The 14032-nt window shown below is 39.0% G+C and overlaps 1 protein-coding gene and 1 long non-coding RNA gene across 2 annotated transcripts in view; both read left to right on the top strand.

Moving 5' to 3' along the window:
- The window catches only part of COX16 (cytochrome c oxidase assembly factor COX16), a 43565-nt gene that overhangs the window by 13683 nt on the left and 15850 nt on the right, over positions 1-14032 (top strand). The window lies entirely within an intron of this gene.
- Positions 2103-5733, top strand: LOC309879078. Its single transcript, XR_014317662.1, has 4 exons — positions 2103-2186; positions 5277-5334; positions 5522-5624; positions 5715-5733. It is a non-coding gene; the product is annotated as an uncharacterized lncRNA (long non-coding RNA).

Consider the following 14032-nt stretch of genomic DNA (forward strand, 5'->3'; position numbering starts at 1 on the left):
CTTTCTTTGTCTTACTTTAATGTTGCGTATGTAATTGACTAGTGATACTTCTTTAAGAAGTGTTTTAAAACTGAAAATGTCACTTCCATTTAATATACAGAAAATGTTCCCTTTCAAGTGTATAATAATTTCAAGTATATAGTAATTGCTTGTTTACTGTGTGCCCACTGTTGTCATTCAAGGCATGATAGAGACTTGCTGTTTCAGATCTAATTCTGGATGTAAGAATCTTGGGCAAGAGTAATGACTTCATGGTTTGTACCATTAACAGATGGTTACTGTGAAGGGCTGAAGGGAAGCAAAGTTTTAACTACCTGGGGAAATCTAGGCTTTTAGTCTCTCAGCAAACTGTTTTGACTAATAAAACAGAATTTTTATTTTTAAGTGGTATGGCTTTATTGAAGTGGAGTTATTGTGAGTCAGGTTCTCAGAGTACAGGGAGGAGATAGGAAGCAAATTCCTTCAGGGCACATCCAGCAGGAGCACTTCTAGGAAACCTGGAGTCTCTAGATCATTTTGACAGGATGCAAAACATCAATGGGCCTTTGAAGTCTGCAAATAGTTCCTATTGTGGAATATATAAAAGCATTACAGTACTGACTGACCTCTTCAGTGATTATAAGCTATGTAGATTCTGATTCACTTTTCATTTTATTTTGTCCTAAACAAAGCGAGTACACCTCTAAAGTAGAATGCTAAGAAATCCAGGTAATGTTTTCTGTCTTACTGAGGTATTAAGTGACTGTAGAAAGCAGTCACTGAATTTTAGTGAGTCTCACTTTCTCTGTAAGAGGAAGATAATTAATGCTGCTCTAATTTACATAGAGAATAGGGTAGTTAATTAGTTCAAATAGAATTATTTAAATTCAAATTAGTATTTTTTTAAAAAGTACTTCCTCAGGTGAGATCCATTAGTTCAAGTGCTTTGGGTCAGGGTGAAATATTTCAGGTGGAAATAGGAGCAAAAAATTACCTGTTTCCATAAGACCTTTTTATCAGGTGAGATCATAACTGGCATTTGCCTCAGGAAAGTCTGGGAAATCAGTCCAGCATTTTCTTCTGAATATGCAAGGAGGGGGATCTGCCGATTTGAATGCATTTGTGTGTGTGTGTGTTTTTTTTTCCTTTTAAATAATATATTTTATGTGAGGTGGAGATTTAAAAACAAAATTGCTTAAGACCCTGAATGGGTCTGTGGCATTGCTTTGGGCATTTTAAATGCTATTTTTTTTTTCAAACATATAGTTGTTGACTGTGAACAGATTGTCCCCATCGTTAAATGTATTGTTATATCTACCTGAGCAAGATAGAGCTGCTTTATCATAGCTGTCTTGTTCACCTTACTTGAGGACCTGCAGCTGTGTTAAAAAAAAAAAAAAATACTATTTGCAAAGCTATCAAAGATAATAAGGATTTACTGGGATAGCAAACAGTATTGTAGCAGGATGTAAAGGTGTGATTTTCACATTTTTTCCCCCAAATTAGTCAACTGACTGAAGATTGCAAGGTGTTTTCATTGCAGTTCTTAATGGATAAATATCTGTGCTTGAAATCGTATTATACCTTGGTGTTCCCAAAGATCATAAGCTCTTGGCAAAACTTGAGTGACTTCACGATTTCAAGGAGTAATCTGGATAGGTAAAGTTCTTGTGATTGGCTGGACTGGAGAAATAACATGGTGTTGTAGTTCTTATGGTAACTAATGGGTGTAACTATTGCTGCCTGCTCAGGTCATACCATTTGCTCAGCTGTCTTTGATTTTCTGAAGATTTTCTGCTTGATTTTGTTCCAAAATCATCCTCTAGAGTTCCAGGTGTGTCAACACCCCTTTCTGGTGTTAAGGTCACAATAAATGCTAACAGTGTTAATTTAAAATAGTCTAAATTGGATTATTTGTATTATTAGAGTTACGTAAGTGAAATTATAACTCTAAATGTATGTATGCAATGCAATGCACTGTCTAGGACTCATCTTGATCATGTTTCCGTTGTCTTGAATGAAAAGCCTAGTTTGAAATAGCTATCCAGACAGCTATTTCAGATAGCTTGGTGGTTTGAGACAGAAATTCCTCTGCAATAAGCTTAATTCCATTTTCAGGGAGATGCTTGAGGAAGACATTCTGTTTTGACTGCAGGAAAAGTAGAGTGCTTGAGCTCAACGCTTTATTGTTGCCACTTTTCAGTGAGGTGAGTTGCCATCCTTTGCATGTGGGTGTATTTAATTTGACCAGTGAACGGTAGGTGATATAAACCTTTGCACGACTTCAGATGCAGAAGAGTTAGTTCCGTTTTTGGATGCATATCTTAAAAGTAGCATTTATTGCCTCTAGAAATACCCATCTATCTCTACTCAGTTGATTGTAAGAGGAGTTTAAACAGAATTTTCATGCTTCAGATCTAAAGTTTAGATAGCTACAACTAGGTAAGATGAGGCTTGCCCTAAATGTTCCTTCCCTGGAGCTTCATTGGCAAACCAGTAGGAATGGGCTGAAGTTGAAGGAACTCATTTCATCTGCTGATCCTCTTTGAGGTGTAATGTGATTCTAGAGAGTTTCCTTCTGCCTCTTCCGTAATGCTGTAGGAGGTAGTATTAAAAAGATCCTGTTTGGTTCGAGTGTGGAAAAAAAAAGAACATAAAAATCTCTTTAATTGATGCTTGGTGGATTTTTTGGATGGGGAAGGTATCTTTTCGAAGCTTGTCAGCAAGGAAATACGTAATCATTTTAGTGTCCATGTCTGTCACTGAACTTGGAGGAATAATTAAGTCTTCTCAACTAGCATTTATCTAGCATTTATTTATTTATAATGCACTTTCATGCATTTAATTGGTTTCAGTAAGCTAATTACACAAGCATGGGCATTGATATTGGCTTTTTTTTTTATACTTAAGCAGGTCAGGGTGGCCTGAGTCACAAGTTTAATGAAGACAAACTAATTTGGCTAATTTCCTTGTGTAAGTTGATTTAGGTGATTTTCAGAGACTAAATTAATTAAAGAGCTTGGCCCTAGGTCCTCTAAAAATTAAGAAAATAAAACACTGAAGTGTTGCTTGGTTCTTTAGAGAATGCAAAGAGGCGTACATTTATGATTGCTTATAGCAGAAAAAAAATCTTTGCCCGTCATTTGTCTTTATGTAATGAAGAACATTTTGCTAAATTAAAGCAGACCTTGCTTTCAAGCGTGGCCTGCTTAGTGGAGGGTTTTAGAATTGGATGTTAAGTGAAGCAGCCTGGCCCCTGTTGGCAGGGAGAATTTGGAAATTGCTACATCTTTTGACCGTGGTTCAGAATTATCCAAGGTAGTAATTTCAGTCCTACAATATGGCACAGAAATGAAGGGGTAGCAGAGCTTTTCATGCTCTGTATTGTGGTGTTACCAGATGTTCAGACATCAGTTTTCTGCTGTTTCGGTTCAGTCCAGAGGGACTGTATGGAAATAAGCTCTCTATCCATGCTGTTCTTGAAGATTTTGAGGTTCAGCTGCTAATGTTGGGCTTCATGTATTTTTCATTGATTTCAGGAAAAACTAATCCATTTTGCTTGAGCTCAGATTACTTTCCCACTTCATGTATAAACAGGTGCTTGCCGAATTTGCTGTACCAGACAGGCACGTATATTTTCATTTTTTCAGACATCCTTTTGGTTTAGCATATTAACAATCCAAAAGCCAACTATGTAGTCAGCCTGATGCTCAGTAACAGTTTTGTTGCTCCATTCTGAGGCTGACATTGGCTATATGTTTTAGAATGGCTTCCAGTGATTGGATCCACCTAGTCCCTCTGAGTATTGTCACCACAAACAGCGTAAAGCACTGTAGGACAGCCTGGAGATAATGTATTGCCCACAGCTGCCCTTTTCACATCATAATGTTTCTAGTTGAAGAAAAATGAGACCCAGCCTATCTATCCTGTTCTTATGAAACCAGGAGACCTGTCAATACCAGAAGACTTATACTAATTACCTGAAACAGCAATGGGCGCTTAGAACCTTGCTACGGTTGTTAAAAGTTGAGGAAATCTCATCAAATCAGGATGTGATGATGATAATAAAACAGTATTATTTGGTAATATGTGTTCACTGAGGAAGAATTAAAGTGGTACTAATTTTTAACTTCGAAATAACTTTTTTTATTTTAATGAATATTTAGCACAGTCTGGTAATACTGTGCCACAATATTTTTTGGCAACGAATGTGAAAATTTATTGTTAATGATGCTGAGTTTGGCCACAGACCCTAAATAATAATCTTCGGAGTTTCCATGATAAATTATTTCACTAAACCCTCATCAAGCTTTTTTCATAGGTTTCTTCTGTGAAGGAAAGCCGTTACTTATTAGTGACTGAGTATGCAATGACTACTACTAGTGTAGAAATGACATTTTTTTTTTTCTACCTAGGATGCTAGGATGTCATGCTGTGTCTCATTTGTAAGGATACATTAACAGACATTATTTGAATGATATAAAAATGTATTTGAGAGGTGGAGAGGTGTTGTGTCTTTAACTCAATTTTCCCACTATACATAAAAGATTCAAGGGCTTAATATCTGTCTAGATCTAAAGTTTTTTTTTCCCTAAAATTTCCATTCCGTAGCTGTCTGTGTATCACTGTTGGACTGAAAATCTGCTATATCCTTAATACTCTGCTTTTGGCCAAGCTCTCTGGTACCAGAGCTTTCAGGGTGCTGCATGCTTGGCATCTATTAAATCTTTTAGGTTCCATTAAACAGATATTTCTCAATCTGCGTTAGTGAAATGTGATCTCAGCAAGGTCAGCTGATGATTACAACCTATGAGGCTTCATGCAAAATGCCTGTAGAAGTATGGCTGCTTTCTGGTACCTTCTTTTTCAGTCAGAAGGCCCTTGCCCAGGATGTTTATGAGAGTTTAAAGGCACATTTAATTTCTCTGGGAAGCTCTTCAGCCTTTCCTGTTGTTTGTCTCTAGTTACTGCTGCTCCAGTTGCTGCCTAGCGTGTAGCCCCCTTCTAGGCATCTCAATCTCATTTTTTTTTTTTTTTTTAATTTCCAAGTTTAATTCATGCTGCGGATTTTGCTGTGCAACCGGGTGCTAGGTCCCTGTAAGTCTAGTTCTGAATCCTGAGATGTGTGTAGCAGCAATGTGACCACTGCTATGTTACCTGTCCTGAACTAGTAAATACCCTGGTGACCCCATGTGCTGTTCCAAATTTCTTGTGTATGTATGCATGTGGGTGCATTTAGAAGATTGCTGTAGGGAGAATACTTCATGTGAGGGCTTGCTCTTTTTTTTTTTGTCCAGGAAACTGAGGACAGAACTTGGATCCTATCTGGAGTACTCAGTAAATGCAGCATGCTAGGTATGTTCTGCATAGCTGCACACAAGGTAACTCTCTTTGGAAGTGTGACAGTCCCACCACACACACACATTCTGCAGGATTTCCAAGCATCTAGCAACCGCGTCAGAGCTACTGCATGACTATGCTGCCCAGCATCTGGAAATTCCAGGCAAATGGCCAAATTTCTCTTTTTTTTCTGTCTGGACAGAATTTCTGGGTGGAAAAAAAAGGCTGCGTCTGGAGAAAGCTGGACATCTGGCAGCTTTACCTCAGATTACTGAGCTTCTCTGTGACAAAATATGAAATAGAGTGCAAGTATTCTGAGTTCCTCATTTTTAAACAGAAGCCATTTTTCCATTTCATAATTCTTTATGGTGTTTCTTTTCTGTTGTCAAGATTAGATTCAGATGAAGAGGAGGCTATTAACTGGAGAAACTCATTCTGCTGCCATTGTAAGTGGAACTAATTTCAGTTTATAAAATGTTGATAGATTTCAGATTTTTACATTTTATACAGTACCAAGAATTCTGTTTGGTTGTTTTAAATCCTGTCACATTGACACAATTAATTACTAGTATTTCTGCCTTGCAATTGAAGTGATTACAAGTGTGTAATTTAGCTTCAGGCAGCTTTTAGCCAAAACATATTTAATATCCAGCTGTTTTTCCCCCTCACCTCCCTCAAGCACCAGAAGACAACTAGCTTTCCAGACTCCTGTTGTGAAGCTGATGGCACTGGTCTCAGCAGATTGGAGCTCAAGTACCGAGGTCCCAGTCCCTAGACCAGGATTTTCTGCTGCTTTTGACTTGAAGATCTTAACGTTTTTTACCAAGGGAGTGTTGAAAACACTTTGCCTGGGAGTGAATCTTTCCATTTTAAGTGTGATCTCTGAGTGCACCTTTTCTTTCTTCCCCTTTGTGTTTTGAAGCTGTAAAGTCTCAAGTCAACTGGTTCTGTTCCAAGCTACGGGTTACGTGGCAGTCTGAAACAGCAGAACCCAAACTCTTGTCTGGAGTGCAATCACTAATGAGAAGGGAAAACATATAATCCGTCTCTCTTCAAAAATCTGCCACTGCACAAGGCATTTATAGTTGTGCTTGTGATTCAATAGGCGATATATTTTCCCTGGAGTCAGCACTGAGCCTCCTGTAAGTTGTGTCAGGCAGTTCTTAACTGCCTTAGTTTGATGGGGCATAAAAATGAGACTTTGCTTTTAGAACCTTTAATGAGTGCCGAAATTAACATTGTAGCTGGTGTAAGAGTGTGTCTTGCCTCCCTGGAGGGCAGCTTCAGGAGGGTAGAAGGCATTTGAGTTTGTTGTCCCTGTGCGGGTAGACTGACAGCTCTGGGGCCAACAAATTCATGGGCTCTCTTTAACAGTCTGTCCACTTTTAAACCCTCAAAGAATACGCATGTGTATCATACAGCCTTCCATCCTCTGTGATGATTCAGAGCAGGAGGCTAATTTAGGTATTCCCAAAGGACTCTTTCTTTCTTCATTGATTATGGAGAGAATGTAGGAATGAATACAAGCTTTGCAGATACTGCATAGAGAAGAGAGAGAACTTGCCTAAGATATTAATAATATCTTAAGTGTATGAATTAAAGTGTTTTTCATTCATAATTCACATTGAACTTAGTAAAGTTGTGGATGGCTTCATTTTTTGGTGTTGGATGTTTAGCCCTTAAAAGTACAATAATAGCCAGAGGGCTTGGGGATCTGCTTTCTGATAGCTGTTGTTGAGTCTTACAGTATTTTTTTTTTTTAATATTGGAAGTATGACATGTTTCTTTTATGGTGTTTTTGTTTGTTTTCTACAAATAGATATGTTAGATTTGAAAAAATACCTTAAGCAACAAGATCCAACTGATCAGAACACCTACTGGGAAATGGGAACTGCAGATTTTAGAATCATAGAATATCCTGAGTTGGAAGGGACCCTTAAGGATCATCAAGTCCAACTCTTGACATCGCACAGGTCTACCCAAAAGTTCAGACCATGTGACTAAGTGCACAGTCCAATCTCTTCTTAAATTCAGACAGGCTCGGTGCAGTGACCACTTCCCTGGGGAGCCTGTTCCAGTGTGCAACCACCCTTTCTGTGAAGAACCCCCTCCTGATGTCAAGCCTAAATTTCCCCTGCCTCAGCTTAACCCCGTTCCCGCGGGTCCTGTCACTGGTGTTAATGGAGAAAAGGTCTCCTGCCTCTCGACACCCCCTTATGAGGAAGTTGTAGACTGTGATGAGGTCTCCCCTCAGCCTCCTCTTCTCCAGGCTGAACAGGCCCAGTGACCTCAGCCGTTCCTCGTACGTCTTCCCCTCCAGGCCTTTCACCATCTTCGTAGCCCTCCTCTGGACACTCTCCAACAGTTTCGTGTCCTTTTTATACTGTGGTGCCCAGAACTGCACACAGTACTCGAGGTGAGGCTGCACCAGTGCAGAGTAGAGCGGAACAATCACCTCCCTTGACCTACTAGCGATGCCGTGCTTGATGCACCCCAGGACACGGTTGGCCCTCCTGGCTGCCAGGGCACACTGCTGGCTCATATTCAACTTGCTGTCTACCATGACCCCCAGATCCCTCTCTTCTAGGCTGCTCTCCAGCGTCTCATCGCCCAGTCTGTACGTGCAGCCAGGGTTTCCCCGTCCCAGGTGCAGGACCCGGCACTTGCTCTTATTGAACCTCATGCGGTTGGTGATCGCCCAGCTCTCCAATTTTCACCTGGCATAATGGAAAAACAGTAACTTTATTAGATATGTTTTAAGTTTAATTATCCCAGATCTTATCTTTAACTTCCTCTAATATGCCCCAGATCTTATAATGATAACTTCCTCAAATATACTCATCAGAATTTCTGGGACTCTGGCAGGTAAATATGTTATTTAAAAATAGTGGCAAGATATCTTTTAAAATAAAAGAGTGCTTAATGTACAAATGTGCTACAAATTCTAGTGATTTTTATACATAAGTTAGTAATTGAGATGTGGCTAATTTGGAAGATGAAAAGCTTTCTGTGGGTGCAAAATAGAACAGGATTTTTCTTTTTACTGTAAAACTTCACTAGATGTCAGTGTGGAAAGTATTTTTACTTAAGTGCTATGTAAGCTGTAGAGTGAGAAGCTTTCTTAAAGGCAATAATTCCTTTAGAACATGGAGATTTAGGATGGCAGTTATTAAAACTTGGTAGTTTTTTTTTCTTTTCAAAACATAGTTTATTTGCAGAATTGCAGTTTCAGGACAACCAAAGCAAATTTTCTAAGTTCACAATGAATTCCCAAAACTGTTTCTGTTAAAATTGCCTTAAAAAAAAAAAGTCGACATTGTTTCAGTACTTACGGAGTGTTTTGAGAATTGTATTGTCTGTGAAAGTGGCCTCCTAAAACATAACAAAATACAATTTTTAGAATTAAAACCCTACACATATATATTAATATTGATGAATGTTTTGAGTCAGCAGAAGAAAATGTATATTAAAGTTGCTTGCTTTTAACAGAAACTTAAGGAATTTTCCTATTTTTTAGAGTTACCACAAAGAGGCTGATTCTGTCCAAGGCTAGCATATGAGTAAGGGAGTGGGAAGGAAAATCTTAAACTGCGTGTGTGCTGTTTTCCCAGTTCCTTTCATATTTGTGCATTTTTTATTCGGTATGAAAGCTTTTGCTTCTGTCAGTAAAGATACGACTCTGAATGCAAGAGATCAATGTTTTCAGGTTAGAATGGGACGTGCTTTTTGCATATGCTAGTTAATTCAGTATTAATAATAACTAACATGGTGATGGACTAAACAAAATATGCAGAAAACACACTCTAAAAAGTAAATGACAAATTTATATTAACAGCAGAAGCATTGTAAGGAATTTTGACAGGTTTGTTAGGACATTGCAAAGTGCCCACAGGTAAGTTAAGGTATGATGAAACCCATATTTAATAAGTTGAAATTTTTTAGTAGATTTTATGTATTTTTCATAAATTATACCCACTTTGAGGAAAATTGTTAAGTACTGCTTTTGTAGCATTTCCTTTTTTCTGGACTCATACCTTAAGGGCATTTAGTTTGGGTCTTGTATTTCACAGTGTTTAAGTGGCTGTAACAGGCCAGGTATAGCATACTAAAGAGGCTTCACAAAGGCACCTTGAGAAGTTATTTTAATATTTTTTGAAATAGATGACTTACTCCTCATGCAGTTTTCCCTGGCAATGCTTTGTGATAGCCGATTCAACAAATTTTGCAATTCCATTCTTCCAGGTTAAAAATCTCCTGTTAGCAACCACCGGTTTGCATTGTGGCCCAGAGGTGAATGCCATTGCCTTGCTTTTCACCTCTTTCTTTGCTAATAGATTAAAACATTAAATCCTTGGACTGTAAAAGCAGGCTGAGCCTTTTTTTGTCTTTCTTGCATAGTGTAGTTTATGCTGGAGTCTTAAACATGGTTTTCCAATTCACCTGGAAGATCTTACACTTTTGTTTCTTGTTCTGAAGGAGCTAAAAATGAGATTTAGGAAAAACTGCACACAATACTCGGTGAGTTCCTCCACTTGTACTTGAGCTATAGGGGGAACTAAGACACAGCAAAGCTCAGGAGTGCTGGCCTTGAGATCCTGTACCAGAAATATTTGTCATTCTGACCTCAAGGTGATAACAGAGGTGGTTGGGTCTATGCCTGGGACTGATTCATCTTCATGCACCCAGCAAGATGCCTATTTTTTTGCAGGAACCTTTCACACACACAAAAGAGGTCTTCCTGTTACTTCTAGTGTTGTGGCCTTGTTTGTTTGTTTAATTTCCTGTATTGGAATACTCTGTTTTCTACCAGAAAGAACGGGTTTTGCACTGAATTTTAGTGTGAAATGAAATTTATGGTAGCGTATACAGAGCCAGGGTTTAAGGCACTAATTTACGTTTTATAAATCAAATAAGTAAATGTGCACCTGCAAAATCAAGCAGAATGCGAAAGCATACAAATCATTGATTAAGTGCTTGAGTACTTTTTTTCTCGGAAATGAGAGCTAGAGAACCCTTGTTAGATTTGATGATCTTAAATGAAGAAATCTAGACATGCTTAAGTGCTTGCTGATGAAGGGGATGGTTTGATCTTTGTATTAGCCTTTAACATAATAGCTTGCATTTCCCTTGGCATTATTATGTGAAAATGTGTGGTCCAGAGTTTGGGATTGTAGGTTTTTTTTTAATCCATCTGGAAGCAAGTAGAAGATTTGGATTTTGAGAGATCACTGGCACATCATGTACCATAACTGTGGGAACTGCTGCTGTAATAAGATTTTTATATTGCTCCTTTGGAAATGTCTGCATTGATTCCTGTCAGAGGCTGGATGAAATATTTTTTTGTTTAACTGTCTGTGTTCTATGCAGATCTTAGGGAAGAGTCAAAGGACACAAACCTGAGTTGTAGATTTGATCTCAGATGTCTGCCCACTATTCAGAAGTATTCCTGTCTAAGCTTATGCAGTAGCCTTATGCAAGTGTTTTTCATGTATTAAATATTAGGAATAATGTAGTTAAAGAATGCTGGGCATGAAGTTGCATGTAACAGTATGTTTTCTCTTGCACTTTCCTCTTACTTATGCTTTGACCTTTATTTTCTTAATTCATTCAGCAGAATGACACTTTGTTTAGCTTTTATGTGGCACTGCCCGAGTCCTGGGATTTATGCCTTGTCTACAGCTTCTCAGTCTGCTCATAAACCACAAGTTGCAATATTTATGACATAGACTTCTGTAACAACTTATGGGACTCTCTTCTCAAAAAGAAGATTTAAGTTGATCCACACAAGATTGCTGATTTTCCATTTGGAGGAGCAGGCATGTGATAAGTGTATTCAAAGAAGATGTTTTATTGGGATGGCCCAAAGTGGTACTGCTGGTTGATGCTTGATTTAAAAAATGGGTGGGGAGAACAAAATGCAGAATTTCATGTAAACAGTCGTTCTGTGGACTGTCTGTGTTGTGGATGCTGCAGGAGAATTGTGTCCCATCTGTTTGTGCTGGTGTGAGCAGATACGGAGGGGAGGAGGCTTAATTCACGTTCATTAAAGCCAATCCATCGTCCTTCCTCATTTCCCAAGTAAAAGCTGAAATCTTTTAGTGGGATATTATTTTGTGGGGGTTAGGGTGTAAGAAAGGATACTCAAGTTTTTGTAAAAATAACTTATTTGTTTTAGGGTATCAACATCTACTGTCTTCTGGAAATGTTTGTTAGAGGGAAAGTTTTGTAAGACTTTGGTGTACAAATATTTGGTCTGGACACGAGTATACAATGTACTGTACAGACTGATGTGAGAGGAGACTGCTAAAAGCAGTCCTCCCCTCATGACACGGTTGTCTCCTGACAGTTTCGTTGTGTAGCACGAGGGAACCCGTAATTTTAGAGCATGTAATGTACTCAAGGCTTGGCTTGTACTAAAACCCATGGCTACAAATAGTAAGTACATACAGACAAATAAAGCATACTGGTTGTAACTGAAAGAGTGGCTGCTTGTGAAGGTGGGCTACTGAAGTTGCACACCCAGGCGTGATGGAGATGCTGCCCTGAAAATCAGAACATGAATCAACCTGTTCCTCCTTTCCGAAGGCTGAATGGGAGCGATGCTGCTAATCTGCTTCGTATTCGCATGCTCAGTGTTGAAAGGGGACAGTGGTGTTACTCTCCAGGCTTCTTTGTGCAAGAGCTATCCTTTACATATCCTTGAGGTAAAATTGGTGACATTCACAGATTTCAGTTGCTCTCTGTCTACATTATTTACTTCTAAACCACAATGTACTGTGGTCGCTGAAGACCAGTGCAAACTTGTTAGGCAGAGAATTTTTAGTAGCAGCACATTCAGGTCTGTAAATATACCAGAAATATTTGTGTCACAAATAAAAATTTCTCTTTACCCAAGAGAGTGAAGAGAGGCTAACAGATTTTCACAGCATGCTGCAGGAGTCCCTGGTCTGGTGGGGGTTGCAAGCCCAAGGTATTCGTGCTTCGTTCTGCCGTGATGCTCCTCATCTGCACCCAGAGGTCTGGCTTGGAGGGAAATACGTCAGCTGGTTCTAATGGAAAACCCAAAATATCAGCCTTAAAATGAGAAGTGATGGCCACGTTTTAAAAGGATTTAAGGTGCTTACAGCTTCAAATAGCTGCCTACTAAGATTTCTGAGAATATTTTTGGGCTTAACCCATATTACCTTTAGTCACCTAAGAGTATTTTTAAAGTCATTCTCTCTGAGAATTTTGAGAACCTTTTGAAGTTTAGTAGGGGTAAGTCTGAAAGAATGGGAGACAAAAATGGGACAAAATTCTAATTCGATAACTTTTAAACTTTTTTTGAGGTTTGTCTGTGTACTTGCCCTTGCACTTCCGAGTGACGTGATGTGAAGTAAGCTCTGAGAATGTTTCACTCACTTTTTCTACAAGTGCTACACAATTGAAGTAGGGAGGGGTCAGCCTGCCTTGGAAAATGGTATTTTCAGTATTGGTATCCAGGCCTTGCTGATGGCTTCTCATGAAAGCTGTCCAAATACTTGCATCAAGTATTCCAATAGATTTTCAGTAAGAATTTAATTAAAAATTATGCACTAATTAAAAGAACAACATGGGTCTTTGAATTCTGTATTTAGTGACAGAGCTTGAATTTAAATGGATCTTAAAGGAGCATCTGAGATTTTGCCTGAGAAGCAGTAGTCCCCCAGTGTGAAGGGATGTTGTCTTCTGCTCCTCCTGCCTCCTAAATTATGGTGCAGAGGACAGTGCTAGGCTGTGAGGGCATTTGGGCTTTGTGTGCTTCCCCCATCAGCTCTCGTAACGGGGATTTGTATTCATAACGTAGCTGATGATTCATTTGCCAGCACGGCTCATTCAGCACTCTGTGTGTTGGCGCAGCAGTCCTAGTGGAAGCAATCTGTATGTGCTTGGGTTGGGGTCTTGTGGCAGGGGTGTAATACAGAGAAGTTACCCCTTTGGGACAGGCACTTCCCTGGCTCAACCCCACACCGTGTTCCCCAGTTATGATCTGGGATCGTGGTTCTTACCGATGTTTGTCTGCCTGGTCAGAATGAAAGCAGGACTGTTCTGCTTTCCTCTTTTTGTTCTTGTAATGCCGCAAGGGTAGTACAGCATGGTACAAACACTGCGAGAACAGAGCTTTATAACATACTTTTCATCGACTGCCTTGCTGGTTCTAAAAATGATTTGTAACCTAGATTTGTCTAGATTTGGCAACTGAAAAGTGGGGGTTTGCAACCAAGGCTTTGGAACATGCACATGACTCAGTTTCTGTGCAGAGTCAAGGGTGTTCAAATTATTTTTCATGGTTAAGTACGTACAGAACAAAAATGGTAAAGACAAGAGGAAATACATATTTGCTCCCTGATATTTTTGTGCAACTTGAAGCAAAATAACATGTTCTGCAGATTGGACTTAAGTCTTTCGTGTGCTTGTATAGTAAATATTAAGAGCTTGCCAGCAAGTGTGCAGAGTTTCCCCTCAAGATAGGGTTTAACTGCTATTTTTTCAGTAAGTTAATTTGCTAGATAAAATTTGTGCTTCTAAGAAAGTACTTTCTCTTCATTTCTCATTTATGAGATAACTTTTTTTTTTTTTTTTTAAAGAGAGAAATTTAAACTAACCTCCTTCATTTCTACATTTTTGTCAATATTACAGCTACAGCATGAGACAGCTATGAGTCCCAGGATGCTGGGTCTCTGTTTTAGGTAGT

This window comes from Aythya marila, assembly GCF_965140915.1.
Source record: "Aythya marila genome assembly, chromosome: 5".
In the NCBI taxonomy this organism is placed as follows: Eukaryota; Metazoa; Chordata; class Aves; order Anseriformes; family Anatidae; genus Aythya; species Aythya marila.